The sequence below is a fragment of the Stenella coeruleoalba genome, assembly GCF_951394435.1.
Source record: "Stenella coeruleoalba genome assembly, chromosome: 6".
In the NCBI taxonomy this organism is placed as follows: domain Eukaryota; kingdom Metazoa; phylum Chordata; class Mammalia; order Artiodactyla; family Delphinidae; genus Stenella; species Stenella coeruleoalba.
The window spans coordinates 75,380,485-75,403,275 of record NC_137151.1 but is presented as its reverse complement, the minus strand read 5'-3'; positions in this window follow the sequence as shown (position 1 = coordinate 75,403,275).

The window sequence follows — 22,791 nt, the reverse complement described above, 5'->3', positions numbered from 1 at the left end:
AAAGACTTAGAGAAGTTAACTGAAATTTGAATGACTGCCCACAGAAGACACAAACAGATGTTATGACACAACCCTAGCCAGGTTGATGACCTGGTTAACATGAAAACAATAATATTTTCTAGAGACCTATATTAGTACTCAGAGTCTGAACAATGTCCAAGACACAATCCAAAATGACTTGACATAAAAAGCAGAAAATGTCAATGGAAATCTCAACGGAAAAGATAATCAAGAGATAAAAACCCTGAGATTTCCCAGATATTAGAACTATTAGTCGAAGTCTTTAAAATAGTCTATTATAACTGAGCTTCATGAGATAAAGGAAAAATACTTAAAGTGAATGAAAAAATATGCATTCTCAGCAGAATAATAGACATTACAAAGAGAATACATGGAGTTATGATCCAATATGGTAACATGGGAAGCTCCTGAAATGACCTAGTCTTGTGGACACAGCAAATCAACAGCTACACATGGAACAAATTCCTCTGAAAGAAATCCAGAAAATAGCCAAGAGCCTCCTACACATTGGGTAAATGAAAACATACCTACATGGATATGGGTGGGAAAGGCTGAGACACACTCTTACCAAAAACCCCACCCCCAGTGCAGTGATATACAGTCAGGAGGAGACACACACAAATCTCAGCTTCTCCATGAGGCCAGCAGGTGTCGTCTCCACATTCTCCCTCTGGCCCACTCAAAGCAGAACCTGTGTTCAATATAGTCCCACAGGATTATAACAAACAAATGGTTATTAACTGGCTATCCCCCAGGACTCAACACAGAGGGAACAGAGAGAAATGGCCATTTTCCAGTCCTCCTCTGAAACAGGTGTATTTTTATACTTCAAAAGCTGCTGCCTGAGGGTCTGGCTTGCAATCAGCCTGCATCTAAGTACTGACTGAGATCCTCTCCTTTAAGTCAATGACGGGTCTTGGCCCACCTTCAACTACTGGGAGCCACTGAAACAAAAAAGGCAGTTTAGACAATCAAAAGATTCGAGAGACAACCTAGAGCTCAGACTGGGCTAAATAATAGCGTTCAACTCTACACAAGATGATTCTATCAAAACTGCGAGAGGTGGCTGTTTTACCTTAGGCCAGAAACCAACCAAGAGGGTCAAGGAAAATGAAGAAACAGAGAAAATGTTCCAAACAAAAGAACAAGATAACACTCCAGAAACAGACCTTAATGAAATGGACATAAGTGATTTACCTAATAGAGAGTTCAAAATAATGGTCATAAATATGCTCACCAAGGTCAGGAGAACAATACATGAATAAAGTGTGAATTATAACAAAGAAGTAGAAAATATAAGAAAGTATCAAACAGAAGTCACACAGCTCAAGAATACAATAACTGAACTGAAAAATTCAAGAGAGGGATTCAACAGCAGACTAGATGATCAGCAAACTTGAAGAAAGGGCAGCTGAATTCATCCAATCAGAGTAGCAAAAGAAAAAACAGTGAAAAAGGGTGAAGATAGCTTAAGAGAATCATGGGATATCAGCCAACAGATCAATAGTTGCATTATAGGGATGCCAGAAGAAGAGAGAGGGAAATGGGCAGAAAGTTTATTCAAAGAAATAATGTCTGGAAACTTCCCTAACCTGGGGAAGAAAACAGACATCCAGATCCAGGAAGCCCAGAAGATTCCAAATAAGAAGAACCCAAACAGACCCACACCAAGACACACAGATTCTGAAAAGTTAAAGACAAGGAGAGAATCTTAAGAGCAGCAGGATAAAAACAACTTGTTACACACAAGTGAACCCCCATAAGACCATCAGCAGATTTTTCAGCAGAAACTTTGAATGACAGATGGGAGTGGCATGACATATTCAAAGTACTGAAAGAAAAAACCTGCCAACCAAGATCTCAAAGAGGTACCTGCACTCCCATGTTCATAGCAGTATTATTCAAAATAGCCAAGATTCGGAAACAATCTAAGTACCCATCAATGGATGAATGGATAAAGAAGATATGGTGTGTGTGGGTATATATATGTATAAAATGGAATATTATTCAGCCAGAGGAAAGAAGGAAATTCTACCATTAGCAACAATATGTATGGACCTGAAATAAACCAAAGGAATACAATATTACATGGTATCACTTACATGTGAAATCTAAAAAAATAATAATAATAAAATTAAAAGTGAAAATCAAACCCAGAAACAGAAAGTAAAAAAGTGGTTGTCAGGGGCTGGAGAGGGAGAGGGCAGTAAAAGGATATAAACTTTCAGCCGTAAAATGAATAAGTTCTGAGGATCTAATGTAAAACACAGTGACTATACTTGATAACACTGTCCCATATAATTAAGATTTGCTAAGAGTATAGAATTTCACCAAAAAAAAAATAAGTATGTGAGGAGATGGATGTATTAATGAACTCAATGGACAGAATCCTCTTACAATCTATATGCATATCAAAACACCATGATGTATGACACATAAAACTGTAAGGTAAGTGTACAATTATACATCAGTAAAACTGAAATTAGAAACACACACAGTAGAAATTTTAAAACTGAAAAATGGTGAAAGTTTTAAAAAGCTTCTAGAGTAAACAAAGCAATTTTAGAATATAACAAAGCTGAAGGATTTAGACTACTTTATTTCAAGACTTACTATAAAGCTATCATATAATCAAGACAGTTTGAAATTTTTGAAAATCTGTTCCATAGATCAATGCAACAGAATAGAGAGTCAAGAAACAGACGAATACATGTATGCTCAACCGAGTCGTGACAAAAGAATCAAGGCAGTTAAATGGAGAAAGGAAAGTCTTTTGAAAACAAATGATCCTGAATAAACTGGATATTCCAGTCGCGGGGGGTGGTGGGTGGGGCTGCGGGGAAGAACACAACTCACACAACACACAAAACTTAATTCAAAATGGATTAAAGACCAAAATCTAAAACTGTAAAACTTTTAAAAATAACATGGGGAAAATTATTGCTTTCTTGAAGCACACAATGGTTTCTTAGAATACTGGAAGTATGAAACTTAAAAAACAACTGATAAATTGGACTTGATCAAAATTAAGAAATTTTATTCTTCAAAAGAGACTACTGTTGAGTAGCACTGTCATACACACTTGGTTGGATTTTAAAGGCATTATGCTCAGGAAAAGAAACCTGTCTCAAAGGTTTCATACTGTATGATTCCATTTATATGACATTCTAGAATCTATAGTGATGGAAAACATCAGCAGTTGCCCAGACTTATGAGGGAGAGAAGGAGCAACTATAAAGTGATAGCATAAGGGAGTTTGGGGGGATGACTGAACTGATTTTTTTCTTGAATATGATGGTATTTTCATGAATCAATATACAAGATCCATAGAACTCTACACACACACAAGTCAAATTGGTTGTATGATAATTTTAACAATTAAAAATATACCTCCAGAGTGGTTGCCCAAATAAATAACCCCACTGCATTTCTATTAACAGTGTATGATATGAGAATGTCTCCTTTTCATGTTCTGGTTAATGTTCTGGTTAACACTGGAAAATAGAAAAATTTTATAATTTTCCAATGTGAAGTGAAAATGAAATCAATGTTTTGATTTGTATCTCTTTAACTTTAAAGTCTCTTCAGATGTTGAATGGGAACTTATTGTGCTGTGTTGTCTTATTTTGTTTAGAGGAAGGGTGTGTGTGTGTGTGTGTGTGTGTGTGTGTGTGCGTGCGTGTGTGTTGAAGCAGAGTGTGGGGAGTTCTCTTGTTAATTTCCTGTTTATATTCCTGGATCAATTTTCCTATCTATTTAAAATATTGCTTTGTATAACCTCCATATAAAACTTCAGAATAAAAAACGATTGAGTAATTTATTTGGCAGGACTATAGAAAAGGTTAATGAGAGTAATTGGAGCTGAGATTAGAAACATTCCGTTTTGGTTTTTCTTTCCCAAAGATCATAAATGGCCTTGAATGTCATGCTAAGGAGTTCAGATATTTAGAAATCAGAAGCCGAGTTGGTATTGACCTATATTCTAAAACTATGACATCAGAACTGCTGGCATGACTACTGAGCTAGATCTGGGCACTGAAATAAATTTCACAGATATTTATTAAGCCTAAGAAGTCTAAAAGGAACAATGCCTAGAGTAACATATGGGCTTACCATTATTTTAAAAGGATGTGGATAGGCAATCTAAGTGGAAAAAATGTAGTTCAATTGATGGCATACCCTTGATTAAATTTCTGTCCCCGACTATCAAGAAATGTTTCTCTATTTGGTATTGTCACTGGATCATAAATTCCAATAGGAAAGAGACTTACTGCTATTAATCCCACTACTAATGTGAATATCAGTTACACCCTTAACCACCTTAGAGCTCCCTTTGGTATTCTATCATCCTCTGTGCTTCATCCAAATGCTTATCTAGCATAGTGCCTGGAACTTTATCTGAAGTTTTTTTTTTTTTTTTTGAGAAAAAAAAAAAAGAGTAATACCACCTCCCTCTTTCACCAGTAAGTATTTCAACCACTGCTTTTTATTGTCCTCCTCTAGATGAATTGGATTGTTTTAAACTATTCTTTTTTAAAAACAAGATGGGGTTTTAGTATCCCCAAGAGCTGTTGAATTGGCCTATTTATTGGTCTAGCTTAGTCATTCTTTCTTAGTTCATTCTGACTTTTGTATGAACAGGAGTGGACCAGAAGAGGATGGTAGGAGGAACGCTGCAATTACCCCTACCCACCTCGGAATGAACACTGTATTGCCAACTCTGACTGTTAAAGTGGGCAGGACATTAATCAAAATCAAATTCTAAATCAAAATCAAATTATTTAATTGCTGACAACCAATACAGTCATATTTAACCACAGAACTAACAAAATAAAATAATCTATATTTTTTCAACTAAAAGAATAAAAAACTTTCTTCTTTAAAATTCTATATAATTGTAAGCTTAAATACACATTTTCCCTGCACACCATGTAAATTAGAATAATGGAATGCTTGGGGAATACTTTCAACCTAAGTATTTACTCAAGGAAGTGAGTTACTTGTTGTTTGTATAACCAACTTGTTTAGGCATAATGTTTATTTCTAAGTAGTAAAGTAATGATATAAAAGTCTTTGGAGCTGAATTCTGCAACTGTCTATAATGTTTCCCATTTTAGAGTATATTACTTTTTCCGTCCTGTAAACATTTTTAATGAAGAATTTAAATGCCTGCAACCATATGTCTCTTTGCCAAGCAACAACTACTTAGAGGAAACTAAGTTCCCAGTGATCAGTTAGCTTATGTACTAAGTAAAATAATATCTTAAGGAAGACACATGCTAGAGCACTTGAAATATAATGTAGCCTTTACCATATTTCATGTAAATATAAACCCTATACTATTTCCACAATTATGTTATTAAAAAAAGAATAACTGCATATTTTTATTAGAAAATTGACTTCAGAAATTAGACCCATGCCAGGTACTAAACTCATGGGATGACTCAGAGGATACCAAATAAAGCATTAAAACTTGAAGAGAAGGCTTTAATAGACCACCTCATCCAAGTTTCTGTTACTACAGAGAGACTCCTAATAGCCCACCACTCTGCCAAGGGTATGTTTTTTTCCCTCTAGTGAGAGTTACACACAGATCTTGCATGGAGAGGTCTCTTTGCTTCCCTCATAGTTTCTATCATGAAGGAGGACTGCTACTGAAACTTATCACAGACATTTTCTGTTATAAAAATCTTGGCAGTTTTCACTCTAATTTGGACATTCTTACTTTACAGATGGTCCAAATATCAATAGCAAGTGGCAGAAAATCTTCTATCGGGGTCAAGAGTATTTGACTAGCATGTTGCTTTGTGTTGACAATTTTCAGTTTACTAGTTATGATTCCTTTCCAAAAGCCACTGACCTTGTTTACACATTAGTCTTTTTCTAAGTGGCATAGATAGAACTTGATGGTATATACTAAAGTTAAATTTTATCTTATTTAAGAGTCTATATTTGTATCTCAGATGTGTCTAATAAAGGCTCAAAAATCTGCTTCTTTCCTGATCTGTTGGATGCAATAACTCATAATATTCATCTCTTATCAGACTTTTAATTCTTCAGTCCTTGAAATTATATTTGTAGTGTTCTAGTGGAAAAATGGCGTACCTTTGATTTGGTAATGTTTCTCAAATATTATGTTTATATTATTATTGAAATTTATTGTTTGTGTAATATTATTGATCTGCCGTGAACTTGTCTCTATAGTCCTTTAGTTACTGTGTCATTATAGAATTGACTAGTGTCCTGATTTTCAAGTCAGAATCCTGTTGAAATACAATGGCTATGAATATAACCAGTAATCTCTTTTTAAACATAATAATATTGAATTGCCTCCACCAACTTCTGAACTCAAATTTTTCTTTGACACTTTACACCTGAATGTAAATTGGCATTGAAGAGCATAAATCCTTTTAAACTGAGATTGGTAATAATCTGACTGCTGAGTATCTGAAAGATTGATTAAAAAGAAGCTTGTCAACAGAACAAGATCAGTAGAGTTTTCCGGTAATTCAAATAGACCATTAGGCTATTTGGAGAAATCAATACTGTAACACGTCAATAGAGGGTTTTTTTAAAAACTCACCATTAATGTATAAATGGTAAATTAAATACTAGTGACTATATAACAAAAAATACACAATAAATAAGAGAAATTTTCAGAAGTAGACATGGGTAATTCTTTTGGGGTAATATCATTATCATCAACTGTTTTTCAAAATAAATGTTATAATTTACATAATGTACTGTAATAATAATAGAATGATGACACCTTTTTTGTTTCCTAGTAGCATCACTACATTCCTGTTTATTTTCAACTTTGACCAATGGTAAATTTTATTGTATTAGCTAAGTATATACTAATTAATAATCAGCCAACAAGAATTTTATTACACACATTGTTTTCATTCAGATTGAAAAAGTGAGGGATAAAAAACTAAGTTTTAGAAGTACTCACAATGTATAAGATAGTAAAAACAAAACAGAAATATTCATACATCAAGTAAAAAACTGTGTAAAACACTATGCAGCTAGCACTGAATTGTGTGATTCAGACTATAGCAATGTTGGATCAGTGAGTGAGAAATATGGGGGAGTGGGAGACAGCACTATGGGCTTGATGGAGAAGGAAAGAATTAAGTTGAGACTTGAAAATGGGAAGATTTTGAAGCAACGGGACTAACGCAAGAGTGATAGAAATAGGTAAGAAGGATACTGGGCAGAGGGATTGTAAATAAACATGATTTATGAGGAAAAAAACAGTCAAATATTAAATTATTACTAAAGATGATACACCAGGTAGATGGGTGTTGGATAAATATACAAATTATATATATATAATTATATATACACACGAATTATATATAATCTCTCCCTCTCTCTCTCTCTCTCTCTCTCTCTATATATATATATATATATATAGAGAGAGAGAGAGAGAGAGAGAGAGAGAGAGAGAAATACACAGGAATCCTAATAAAATTCACAGTTACTGTACTCAATGGCCATTTTAACTCCATGAATTAAAACTATTGTTGAAAGATAATGTGAAACAGTCTATTAAGGCAAAAATTAATTTCATGGTTTCAGTCTTCTTATCCTAAATAGTGATTCCATTGAGATCCACTGGTGTAATTTAAACTCCTTTAGTCAAGCCCATGAGAGTTTAGAATAAAAAAGAATACTGATCTATTAGTTTCAGTGCCTATAGCTAAGATTAGAGATATGGGGGACTTCCCTGGCGGTCCAGTGGTTGGGACGTTGCCTTCCAATGCAGCGGGTGCGGGTTTGATCCCTGGTCGGGGAGCTAAGATCCCACATGCCTCATGGCCAGAAAACCAAAACATAAAACAGAAGCAATATTGTGAAAATTTCAATAAAGACTTTAAAAAAATGGCTAAAAAAAAAGATTAGCGATATGAATACTATCAGTTTAATCATGATATATGGTATTTTCCTATGCTATCCTTTCTTTATTAAAGAACGTGGAATTGCCTAGGTGGACATTATATGGATTCAATTCAACAAATAGTTATTGAGTGTATTAAGTACATTGATTGGGGTTCTTAGTAAGTGCCAATATGATAAAAAAAAAAATGCAAAGGAAGCACTGAGATATTTCTCCTCCCTAAGGTCCAAGATTGCAGATATATGATATTCAGTAGGTGAGAAGGACGTGGAAATTGAGTTGTAAATGAATGTAGGACTCAAATAATCAGCGAGCGAATTCCAGGCAACAGGAAAGGCAGGAGTGGAGTAACAAGGTGGAAATGAGTAGACGATATTAGAGGAAAAATGAGAGGCAGTGCTCAAGGGTGTGAAGGTTTCTGTGGTTGAGATACCTAGAGATGGCTAGAGATCACATGGCCTAAACGAAATGGAAGCAGATTTGGGGAGTTTTGGAAAACAAATCAACTGAGAAGAAATAACATACAATGTGAAAAGTAGACTTTGATTCAAGATTTGAACTCTGGTATTGGTAGTATTGGCATTGATATTAAAGGGGGATAAAAGGTAAGTAAAATGTATTTCTCTCCTTTAATAGCTTAACCTAGGAGTAATGAATACATCTGAGAAGATACAATTAAACCTAAGAGAGTTTATTATCAATAAAAATGTGCTACAAAGAGTATGCTAGGCATTCTAAGTCTTCTGGATATGAAAAAATATATTTTTAATAAAAATGGAAAGTTTGAAAGGTAATTCTGAAATCTCTGATCTCAAGTATCCAGTTTTCTAAAGGTAATCTTTTCCCCCAATATCCAAATCAGCTATAATTTAAATTGAACCCTGTTCAGTAAGAAGACTGTTTTCTCCCCAAAGCCATCCTCATCAGATGTCATGCTCCAGATGAATGCTCTGGGAAACCCCCAGCCCCAATCACCTCTGGCCATTCCATAATTTCTTCTCAATGAAGCTACTCCTCTCTTTAGTTCTCCTTGGTCCCAATGCCTACACATCAATCACTTGCTTTAGTCTCCCAAGCACATGTAGATTGACAGTAAGATATAGGGATGAAAAGGAAATTTTAAAACTAAATATGAGATATCATTGCCACAAAATTCATGGCCCCAAGGGTCTCCTTACTATGCTCTTACACAGAAAATTCAATAAAAACCATCACTCTTCTGAATTCCAACCTCCCAGCCTAGTCTTTGGGCCTGCATTTTCCATAGACCAACTTGACTGTACCTATTTATGTGCTTTTTCTCAAGGCCCAGCATCCCAGCCAGTCTCTAAGCCTTACCAAAGAATGCAAAAATAAGTTAATATTGTAATACCTGCCAACTATGAAAATAAGTAATATTTTAGATAACTGAATAACTTGTTTAACACTCCAAACTAAAGTATCTTCTTTTGGAATCACTGATTTCAGATTTCCAAAGCCATGAGTAGGAAGACTGGTATGACTAAAAATCTCAACAAAGACTCTTCCTTTAGCTTTCACTCTAATTAAGATATTGCTGTAGTTTTAGATATATAATTCTTCTTATTTCAAAAATAGAAACGGTAAGAGTCACGCTATAAGCAATTCATTATTTAAGACTTCACCTGGGCTTTCAGCATTATCTGTTATTTTACTGGCTTTTAGGTTAGCTCTATTTTCTTTTTTCCCTCAGTTTCTCAAAGTTGCTTTTGCCTCTCTCACATATTCATGTATGCATCCATTCTAACTCTCTCACAACCTTAATTCCACCCTGCCTCATAACCTTTCCACATTCTTCTAACAATGATTCTCTCTCTAACTCTCTCTTGCCTTTTATATCATTGGCTACTAGACTATCTCCTTCCTTTCATTCAGTCTATCAACTTTATCAAGTTTCTCCAATCTTAATATTTATTCTCAGACCCTGTATTCCCTCTTGTTCCTATCTAGACTCTCCTTTTCTTCATGTCAAATTTTTTGAATGTTTGGTTTCTCTTTGTTTTATAATGTAATTTCACCCTCCCTCTTGAACGATTGTTCACTTTGGTATAGAATTATAGCTTGGCATTTATCACAATGCTTTGAATTTATTATTACATTCTAATTTCTGTTATTATAGAGAAGAATACTATCAGCCTAATTTTCTAGCTATTGTAGGTAATATCACTTTTGTCTCCAAATACTTATAAGACATTTTCTTTTCCATCATTCTACATTTTTATGATGATTTATTTAGGTAAGAATTTGATTTTATTTATCATGTTTGGGATTTATTGGGTTTCTTGAACTTGAGGATTCTTGTGTTCAACAATTCTGGCCAATTCTTAGCCATTATTCTTTCAAATGGTGTTACACTCACTTCACTCTGGTCTCATCTTTTAGAATTCCGAGTAGACATATATTGGGCCTTCTCTTTATCTCTATTTGCTGCATTTTGAGCAATTTCCTAAGATCCATCTTCTAGTTCTCTTACATCTACTTTAACTGTATCTAATCAACTGTTTAATCTACTGAATAGTTTTTAAGTTAATGATTTTATTTTCCATTTCTAGAAGATTTATGTTTATTCTTACTTCTCTTTTTGATAGTATCATGTTTTTTTCCTTATGTTTTAGTTATTAGTAACATACTTATTTTATAGTCTCAATTCAATAGTTTTAATGGTTTACTCCTATTGTTTGTCATATCTTCTGACTCCATTCCTGATGGATTGCTTCCACATGTATTTTGTCATTTTGGATTTTGAGCATATGTTAGATGAAACTTCGTTGTTCGTATTCTACAACTTTTGGGTCGAACATATCATTCAGAAGGATCTTATGTTTGATTTTGTTCCATATCAAGAGGTTTTACGAGGCTGTGACTACCTTTTTATATTAATAGCAAGGCTTGGGGCTCTTCACTCACGTGGGTAGTACAAATTAGAACTCCAAACAGGTACGAAGACAAGTCTGTTGTTATAAAGTCTTATGGAAGAATGTTTTTCCATAAATGTCCAGATAAATGCAAAACATCTCCCTGTGCTAGTGGGTAGACTTTTTTTTTTTTAAGTAGGTCCTTTTACTGAGTGTTAGTCCTTAAAGAGTTCAGCTTTCTATGAGTGTTTTCACCTTTCGGATACCACCTTTGTTGGGCCCACAGCCTTATCACTTGTCCCTATAGGAGCATTAATTGCCAAGTGCCTTGGTTAATAGATTAACAAACCTCATAGAAGCTGCTGTACCATTTCACCACTCCAATTTTCAGTTACCTTCTTGGTTTAGGACCTGGGGGCTGGGGGGGATTACCTTTACATTTTTAAGAATCCAATTATACATTTAAAATAATAACTACTATTTTTTTATCTAACCTTCCCAAATGGTTTATGAACATGAGTTTCCAATTTATCTAACCTGCCATATTACTGGAAACGGACATCTAGTCTATGTTTTCTCAACTTCCTTTTATCTAGTAATACACGATACAATCAGACTTTTCCTACTTTACATGGTAACATACTGCTCTTATCCAATTGCCAAATCTAATGAACAGTTGTTTATGCTTGGCTTTTAAACAATTCCTCATTTTAAAAACTGTCTTTTTAATTATATTTCACTACTCTCTCTTTGTTGTTCCACAAGATTCTGTCTTGGCTTTCCTCCTGCCTTTGTCTTCCACTAGTGTATTAACTCCAACTTAGGTATCAATGCCCTCCATTCCCATGAGCTTCAGAGTCATATTTCCATCTGCCTACAATGTATTTCCAAACTGCATGTCCCACAAAAACCTTGACTTCAATATATTCAAAACTAAATTACCTCCTCTTCTCTTCACCTCTTCTCCAACTTGGTTGGTGGCACCACCAGCCACTTAGTCTCACACACAAAAAAGATTATGGCATTCATTCTAGACTATGACCTGTCTCTCACTGGTCATATCTAGTCTAACACAAAACCCTATTCATTTGGCTTTCTATTCAATCAATACTCCATAGATTGTTACCATAGGCTCTTTAACCAGACTCTCTCCATTATTCTTAATCCCTTCATCCATCCTTCATGCTATTATCAGTGTTTTTTTCTAAAACATAAATAAAATCTCAATATTTCCTTATTTATAGTCTATCAGAGGCTTCCTATTGTCCACAAAACAAAGTCCAAACGCCTTCAGATATTCTGTAAGATTCATCAAGATTTGGTCCCTGCTTAATTCCCCTTTTCATCTCCTGCTGTTTCCTCTTCCATCACCTCAGACATAATGCTCTGGTAACTACCTCCAGTTAGGGAGTGTGAGAGAGACTGACAACTAAACTAGGCATGCCCATCTAAAAGGAGCCAGGCTACTAGGCTCCAGCAAACCATTGCTATGAAGAAATATGAATCCAGTATTGCCAAATTTTCTGATTTTCTGAAATAAGCCCCAAATCCAGATTATTGTGTGCAATTTTCCAATTTTTAAACATTGCTAACTTAAAAAATTATAAAATACTCTGCAAACCAAACTATACATCCATTATGAGTTCTGAACTAACACTTGTTCTAATATAAGAGCAAATTCTAATGTCTAATAAAGTATCTGACACACAGTGGGCCTCAATAAAGGATTTTTGCATATGTATAGAATAGGACACAATGTTATTAATATATCAGTTTAAAAGGTAGTTGAAAAAATCATTTGAAATATTTGGGGACTTTAAAAGTAATAAAGGTGTTGTGTTAATTCACTGTTTTCATTCAGAGCACATTTAAAATGATTCCTAAATTCTCTTCCTTTTCCCCCCCTCCCCAACAGAGGTATTTCATACAATTAGCAAAATATTGAGGTTGACATGTTACATTTTCCCCCTTTACTTAGCCTCCTTTGCCTCCACTTCCCAATTCCACAGCTTGAATCTACAGAAAATGAAATCAATAAAATCCCTTTCATTATAACTGACCTCCTATAAATTACTTGTGACTCCACAAATATGAACACATGGCAAACTTCAAGGTTGCTAAATAGGCATACAAAATATTTACATAAATGGTCTTGTGATTTGGTTGTAAATTACCTGAAGTACTCAAATGAAAGGTGCTATATAAATGTGAAATAATAATGATGATGGAATATCCATTATTAACCATATAAAAAGAAAATGAAATATTTTGTGTATACTTACCATATAAGCAAATTCTTTTACTAGAAACAATTAAACAGCAAATAAAATATGCTTATGTGCTGGAAATGGACAGCTGGATTTATGCCACTCTTGCAATATCTTCATCTCAAGCCATATGGTTCTTGCTCATTAATGCAATTTTTAAAGAAAATCTCACTTGAGAGTAAGTCTGAACTATGATAAACAAAAACTTTTATCATTTTCCCTCTTTTGCATCTTAAGTGTTTTTATTTAATTTACATCAGCAGTGGGTTTATCCCAAGCAATACCTCCAGAAAAAATCTGACATGTACACATCCTCTTTAACTAAGCAGATCTTGTGATTAGGTTTCTCTTTACTAACAAAAGGTGATTTAGAACAATGAGGCTAATCCTAGTTGATGAAGGCAGCAATAGCACAAGAGTATTTTTAGACATTCTAGGGATGATATTTAATTTAGTTCAGGTATCTGTACTGTTTCAGTCCATACAGTGATTAAGTTCAAAGTCCAGCTATCCAAAAATATTCCTTGAATTTAAGGTTTACAGTTTTTTGTTTTTAATTCTGAGACAATAAATTTTAAAATAAAACTACTCTGTAGGGTTTGTTTAAAAAAAATAACCAGCTCTTCTCTGAAAAGGAATTTAGTCAGAGGAGAATGGTCTTAGAAGCCTTTCAGAAGTCATGTATAAGGAGAGGACCATCTCTGTGAAAACTGCTATGCAAAATTCAACACAGATAGAGCATTTTCTCACTTCCAACAGCTTTATATTTGAAGAAACATGTATCTTTCTTCCCAATGTACTGTAACAAGTGCATTTTAATAGATGGTAACTGAATGGTAATGATAAAACTGATAAACATTTTTACATGTTTCAGCTTAACTGTACTGAATATTACAGAAGATAGACATAAATGTTTAAGCTCATCCTAAAATCTGTGGGTTGCTTAATTCTGAATTCTAGACAGATGTCAACAACATGTACAGATTTTAAGGGCCAGAGATTACCATTCTCCTTACTCACCAAATATCCATGAAACTGTCAAAAAGAAAATACCTTAATGATATAGGAAAGAAATCTAGTATATTCTGGAAGGCACTTTAACATTATTTAAGAAAGGATGTAACAATATTCAGTCTATGGGGGGTCTTGGGAAGGAATATTGAGCCAAAAGCCACAGAAGTGGGAATCAGTCAGAATCAGCCTCAGTTTCCTGATTCATGGTCACAGCACTTAATACAAAGTTCAACTTTGGGTGGGGCTGCTTTCTAAAAAATCCACTCCATGAATGAAAGAGTAAAATTGCTAAGTGTATAATCCTTCACTTCAATTCCTGGGAAACATTACAAGTTAAGAGTAAATCATCTTTAATCCCCGTCAGGCTGTAACATCACATCAACTGAAGCTGCAGTAATAGGAGGAGGTAAATTAAAGCAATATCTCAAGGTGTTCTTCCCAACCCCCAAAATACAGAATTAATTTCCCTGAATAATCTTCCTCAGATTGAACAATCAATGTAGGTTTAGAACCCACCCACTGGCCTCAGTTTTCCTAACTATGGATTGGTCTTTCACCAAAATGGCTGCCAGCAACTTACCACTGGTCGTGGACTCAAGTGACTGAAAAAGCACTTCAGAGCCAGCTTCCCATGAGACCATTCTCTAAGAACTAGTGAAATGTTTACAAGAAAAAATAATAACAACTAGTGGGGAGAGGGGTACTAGCAATCCTTTCAATAGTTTGACTCCCTTGAGAAAATTCTATATTTAAAAAATTTTCCTTCAGCACTTTTGTTATAATGTTTTGCTTTTTTAGAAGTACAAGCCATATTTATATTTGCTTTATTTTTTCCCTCTTCATTTATTTACATGGGGTCTTTAAAATGTGTCACAATTAGTGTAAAGCACTGAGCAAGTACCATAGCCTATGTGCCAGCCTTTCTCAAACTGTAGAGTGTGAACAGATCCTGAGGCCTCTGTGAAGTTTTCTAGAATAAATTTTAGTTTGGGGTGGGAAAAGCTGTGGCATATTGAGTCAACACAGCATACACAGTAGGATAAAGATGCTGGACTGTGATGCAATCAGTACTCTATTCACATTTGAAACAGAAATGTCATGTCAGCAAAGCAGTATCATTTAGCTTATTATATTTTTGTTTAAATTTTATTATGTTTATAGTTTTTCATATCTTGAACCACTACATTTACTTGGATTTTATGTTTGTATAAGAGCTATCAGCATTTGGAATTTTATCTATTTTATGTTTGAACATGTTTAATTAACATTATGTTAAAACCAAGTTAAGTCAATATAGAGTTCTATACATATTTGGAGGGGAGCTTCGAAAGCAGTACAAATAATAAGAAGCTTTTAGATTCAGCCATATCAAATAATAGAATTACCTTTTTATGACTGTAAAAATCAACTCAGACCCCCAAGGGACTAAATCAAAGTGATGCATTAATCATAGATCTCGTTCTGTGAAAAACGTCACTGGTAATTTGATAGGGATTACACTGAATCTGCAGATCGCTTTGGGTAGTACAGTCATTTTCACAATACTGATTCTTCCAGTCCAAGAACATAATATATCTCTCCATCTGTTTGTGTCATCTTTGATTTCTTTTATCAGTATCTTATAGCTTTCTGTGTAGAGGTTTTTTACCTCCTAAGGTAGGTTTATTCCTGGGTATTTTTACTTGTTTGGCGGAAGACCTAAATAGACATTTCTCCAAAGAAGACATACAGATGGCCAACAAACACATGAAAAGATGCTCAACATCACTAATTATTAGAGAAATGCAAATCAAGACTACAATGAGGTATCATCTCACACCAGTCAGAATGGCCATCGTCAAAAAATCTATAAACAATAAGTGCTGGAGACGGTGTGGAGAAAAGGGAACTCTCCTGCACTGTTGGTGGGAATGTAAATTGATACAGCCACTATGGAGAACAGTATGGAGGTTCCTTAAAAAACTAAAAATAGAACTACCATATGACCCAGCAATCCCACTTCTGGGCATATACCCGGAGAAAACCATAATTCAAAAAGACACATGTACCTCAATGTTCATTGCAGCGCTATTTACAATAGCCAGGACATGGAAGCAACCCAAATGTCCATCAACAGAGGAATGGATAAAGAAGATGTGGTACATATATACAGTGGAATACTACTCAGCTGTAAAAAGGAATGAAACTGGATCATTTGTAGAACTGTGGATGGACATAAAGACTGTCAAACAGAGTGAAGTCAGAAAGAAAAAAACAAATATCGTATATTAACACACATATGTGGAATCTAGAAAATGGTATAGATGATCTTATTTGCAAAGCAGAAATAGAGACACAGATGTAGAGAATAAACTTATGGACACCAAGGTGGAGGGGGGATGAATTGAATTGGGAGATTGGGATTGATACTGATACTATCTATAAAATAGATAACTAATGAGAACATACTGTATAGCTCAGGGAACTCTACTCAATGCTCTGTGATGACCTAAATGGGAAGGAAAACCATAAAAAGGAGATATATGCGTTCATATAGCTGATCCACTTTGCTGTACAGTAGAAACTAAGACAAAATTGTAAAGCAACTATACTCCAATAAAAATTAATTTAAAAAATTACAGATAATTAAGAAAAATATCAGAAAATGTGTAAAGATTTCCCACTATTACTTACTTCTAATCTAGTGGGATTCATGAAGTGAAGTCTCAGGAAGAATTATTGTGTTTACTCTGTAGATAATAAACCAGCCTAAGAGTTTTGCCTTCTCAGATACTGGTCAGACAAATGAGGCAAGTACTTCACCTTCCTTCAGTGCATCAACTGGAATTGTGATTTTATTTAACACAGCTTTCAGTCTCACACACCTACCCAAATCCAGGAATTGTGTTTAGTCTCCCAGAAAACAGCACAAAATATTCTATTCCTACCAGCCATAGAATTGACCACTTTGTTTACTTCTAAACATTTTCTTCTCTACACCTATTTACTTGATATTAGGTGCTTTTCTTCCTATAGACAGAAATGGGCCCTGCTATCTTCCAGATCAGTAGGCAAGTCATATTCTCCATCACTCTACAGTGTGTTAAACAACACTTGTTAGATAAAATACATTCTCTTGGGCCAATGTTTTCCTAAGAACAAGAAGAGAGAAAAGACTTACCTTTGCTTCCTCATCTTCCCTCTTAACTATCTCACTTAGGCTTGCAGATGGGAACTTGCTGCCTAGTTCATAGATTCAATGTAATCCAGAAAAGCCTCCATTAGATGATGAACACTGTTCTGATCTGAGGAGTACTGCCCAATAATTTACCAAATCCACAAGAGATTTTTGGGCATCGCTGTACTCTTAGCTGCAAAAGATGTCTAGGAAGATCTGAGGATTTAGACTCAAATTTCTAGCTGGCAAGTAAATATGTCATAAGAATTGGCTATGTAACATCATAAGATATGTAGATGCAAGTTATGAAACTGACCATTTTGGTTACTTTACTGGTAAAATGTCATTATTGTGGGCATGGTGGAGAAGGAGGACTGGGAGCCCATAGGTTCATTTAATTTGCCTGAAAAATTTTTTTTAATTTATATTTGAAAATCTTACACAGGGCACTCAAAGCTTACTACTTCCTATTGTCTAACAGCAGGCTAGCTTCACCCATTTATGTTACCTACCCAATACTTGAGGGTATGACTTTGCTTTGTAATCCCTGGATAGCCTTTAAAAATTCTCTCTGTTATAGTTTATGGGTCCTGCCAATATCTGAAATACTTTTTATGCCTAACAATCCTCTTTATTATTTCAGATTGGTATAATATTCAATGTGCAATAAGCCCTTAGGGGATTTTATGGGAAAGGTCAGCTGTAAGAGCTGATTATTGCTCATTATTATTAAGACTCCTTTGTTGCATACAATCCCTTCATCCAGTTGGGGAATACCCCTCAAGGGATGAGTTTATCTCTGTGTACTTTTGCAATACAAGCAGTATCCATATACAGTCTTTGCCTTTTTTTAATTCCTTCCTAGTCAAAGAAAGCCTGTTTTTCTGGTTAATGCTTTTAAATTATTATTTTAAAATCTATCCCTTGTGAGGTGTGTCAGATTTGTCTTTACCTGTTAACTCTGAACTTACAGTGACTCTGCCCCCAACAGACACTTAACCTCCTGACTTGCATTTTTCCTAAATGTGGCTCTCACTACTGGGCACCAATTCCTGGTCTAAAAGACAAAATTAACAATTTAAAAATCATATAATCATGACCAATCTTTTTAAAAAATTATCCTTAAAATTACTATATTCTATTATGAATTACCCCTTTATCACTTACTAAGAGTCATATCTGTCATCTTTTAAGGTATATGGATTTTTTTTCTTCTCACAGAATATTTTATTCTGTTGAACCTGTGATAACATGATTATGAAAAGCACTGACTTTGAACACCTGAATGATGAATCAGCAAAGGGAGTCTGAAGAAGAAAAAAGCATACTGCAAATTCTAAACTACGAGCTGCCTCTATCCTGTTAGATGCAAGCTGGAGGCATCCTTCACAGGAGAAACTACAATCTTGCGAGCTGATCAATGAACCCTATCCCTTTAGAATAGCAGTGTTTTCAGCTGTGAAAGTAGCTGACATGATACATAAGATCTAGAAGAAGCCTCTGAGGAAAAGAAGCCAGAGCCATGAATGAGGAGGATTGATTTCCATGATAGAAAAATCAGCCTTAAAACTGGCCAGGAAAAAAAAAAAAAACAGAACTGGCCAGGTTTCCCCCCTTCTACTTGGTGTGCAGAAACCTGGAAAAAGTGATGTTACTCCCTAACAAGGCTAAGGTAGGAACCACAAAATCCTAACTTTAGTTGACCAATCAAAGAGTTGACAGCAGGGCCAATAAGTTGGCTGAATTCCAAAGAGGGACAAGCTTCTCCAAAGAGAACATATAGCCTGCTTAACAATAAACCATGAAAGCTACACTTAAAGTGAGATTAAAGGAAATCACATACAATTTTCACAAATTGTTGTACAGTATGGACTAATGTGTCTACCTAGAACTGTGGACTCCAAACATTGTTGGTTTCCTGTTTTACTCACTAGCAGATTTGTGGTTTTGTTTGTTTGTTGCGGGTTTTTTGTTTCTTTTCTTCCATGAACCTCCTCTGGGTGCTCCTAAGAAAGAGTGAAGCAGAGTAGTTCAGGGAGAGAACCCATGGGCATAAAAGACCTGGAAGTGATTAGCAGATGCCTGGCCCCTTCTCTCACTTGAAGCAAAGCCTTGACGCCACTATGGAAGGGAGAGTAAAATCCATGATCTTTAAGGAACAGAAAAGATCCTATTGTGTTTGAGGCTGAAGTAGAAAAAAAATCTCTCTCTATGCTTGGGGGAGGAAAAGAAAGGCATCCAGTCCCAAGGTTCCTATTCCAGTATCAAGTAGCGGTGATCCGTTAACACTTAGGAAAGGTCAAGAAACTTTTGCCCAAGATTAACCACAGAAATAGGGCAGACTTTGACTGCCATGGAAAGGAGAGGTAGGAATACCAACAAAGTCCAAACCCAAGGCCTGGTGCACAGGGCCAAACTAGGACCAGAACAACAGAAACCCACTGCCATGCCCCCAGTGAGTGACAAATAACAGCAGTCTATACTGGGTGAGGAGCCACAGCATGGATAAAAACCTCATGCAAGTGTGCAAGAATGGTGCCCCCTGAGAATGGAGTACAAACCCTCAGAATGTTCTTCAGCACCACAGCCCTCACTCTAAGCACAAGGAATGGTAGCCCACCACTAGAGGAATTCAAAGCCCATGAGGTGTTGAAAAGCAAAACCTAAGGGCTGTGAACTGAATGTTTCTTTCCTCCTAAAACTCATATGCTGAAATCCTAATCCCCAATGTGATGATATGTGGAGGCTGTGCCTTTGGGAGGTTATTAGGCCATGAGGGCAGAGCCCACTTGAATGGGATGGGTGCCTTTATAAAAGAGACCCCAGAGAGATCTTTTGCCCCTTCTGCCATGTAAGGACACAGTGAAAAAACACCTACTATGAACAAGTAAGTGGACTCTCACCAGACACCAAATCTGCTAGCACTTTGATCTTGGAGTTCCCAGCCTCCAGAACTGTAATAAATAAATTTCTGTCATTTATAAGCTCCCCAGTTCTGTGCCATTTCTGTTATAGCAGCCTGAATAGACAAAGACACCAAGTTTAGCACAACTCCTAACTAGACTGACTCAATGCCCCACATCAATGACCTGACACAAGAAGAGCCTCTTTCTGGGTATAAATAATACTTACCTCAATTTCAACTATTTTATACTTGATGTTTTACATTCAAATAATATAAGAAATATCAATATGGAAGAAAACAAATTACTGTCAAGAGATAATAAAATTCATATATAGGAACCAATCTCAGAGATGACTCAGATATTTGAACCATCACATTGGGACTGTAACATAACTGATTAATATGTTAAAAGCTCAAGTGCAAAGGGTGGACATCATGCATAAGCAGATGAAAATGTTTAGAAAAGAGATGGGAACTATCAGCAAGAATCGAGCAGAAATGGTAGAAATGAAAAACGTATCAGAGCATTACTCTGATAGGCTCAAAGACCTGACATGACTTAAGAAAGAAAGAATCATTGAACCTGACGAGAGATCAATATAAATTATCCTCTTTAATAAAAAAGGAGGGAAAAGAGTGAAAAAATAAATAACAGACGATCAAACAGTTGGACAATGTCAAGTGGACTAAAAAATATATATATATTAGATATATAAAATATATATAAATGGAGTCATACAGGAGATGAGAGAGAACAAGACAGAGAAGAGAGAAAGGCCAAGATTTTTTTGTTTTTAATTTTTAAATACATCCAACTACAAATCCAGGAAACTAGAGAACTGAAAGAAGGACAAAATTAAAAACAAAACAAAAATAAAACAACAGACACATCATGCATGATAGTCAAATTGAACTGCAGTGAACCATTAAGAGAAAATCTTGAAGGCAACCAAGAAAAAAAGGACTTATTACATATTATAAACAACAAAAAAATAAGAATTAGAGCAGACCTCTTGTCAGCAACCATGCAAAGCATAAAACAATGGAGTGACAACTTTAAATTGCTGAAGGAAAAAACCCTGTCAACCTAAAATCCTAAACTCAGTGAAAATACCTTTCCAAAAATCAAAGCAAAAATAAGTGTTTCAAAAAAGCAAAATTTTAGAAATATCTCACTGCCAAGAGACTTACACTAAAAGAAACATTAAAGGATGTTCTTCAGGCAGAAAGAGAACAACATGAGATCAAAATCTGGATCTACACGATGAAATGAAGATCTCTGAAAATGGAACAACAAAGGTGAATAAATTTTTTCCTTATTTTAATTGCTACAAAATAACTCTATAAAGTAATATTATTAATATTCTCTTGTGGGGTTTATAAAATATGTAAAACTAAAATGTATAACAATAATAGCAAAAAGGATCAAAGAGAAGGTTTGGAACTATATTGTCATGAGCTTCTTATACTGCATGTGAAATGGTGTAATAATACCCGATATAGACAGTGATAAGTAAAGACGAATATTGTAAACTATATGGCAACTACCCCCCTCCCAATTTCTTAAACGGTAGACCTGGTTTAAGTTATCTGAAGTGGACAGACATTTCAGTTGTAGACAGCCAACAAGAAGCTTGAAGCAAGAGATACTGCCAAGAGCTCAGTAGCTGGAATTTTAGCCCTAAAGGTCTAGAGCTTAATAAACTAAAGATAAACCATAGTGAAAAGCCAGGACTTGGGAGTTTATATAGAGCCAGACTAGGATTTTCAGCTAATGCTGAGAAATGTCTACCGTCAACAGGTAGGAGAGTTGCTCTCGAGGCATGTACAAGGAGACGACTACCATCAGGAAATCTGGTATTCAGTAGAGTAGAACTGCCACAAGAACTAGAAGCTACTACTCATGCTTTATTTTTTGATACCTCGTGTCTAGCAAAGTATAATAACTCTACAGTAGTGAACAAGATAAAACAATTTCCTGCCTTCATGGAGCTTACCCTATGAATAAAATAAGGGAGATGGACAGTGAACATGTAAGCACAGGCATAAATATAATATGATGAAGTCAAAGAAATGGGAATATGAGAGAGAGAGTGCCTGGTTGCTGGGCAACACGAGCTGGTACCATCAGAGAAGGCTTTGAGAAGATGTGATTTTTGAGCTGACCTGTATGATCAGAAGGAGACAGTAGTACACTCTAAGCAGAAGTATTAAATGAAACTCCCTAAGGTGAGAAAGTCCTGGCTGGTTGGAGCACAGATGACTGCCATGTGGCTATAGATACAGGCAGAGGCCAGATTCTTAGGGCCTTGTGAACCATGCTACCTGTTCAAATAGTACTTTAAATGGGACAGGAAATGCTGTTTTAAGCAAAGACATAACATATAATATTTTTAAAGAGTGAAGCTAGAAGGCATAATAATGCTATATAAAGATCCCCGATCAGGCACAAGACAGGTTTCACAATTTTGGTGATACTGGGCTTACATATGGGGTCCAATTAAATAGTAAAAAGTGTTTGAAACTCTATTTCCTCTATTCCTGCTTCTAACACTTATTAAGTGTTTATTAAGTTCTAGGAATTTTGTAGAGAATTCACAGTCCTGACAGGAAACTGAGCCTTAGAAAGTCTGTCACATGGTCATACAGCA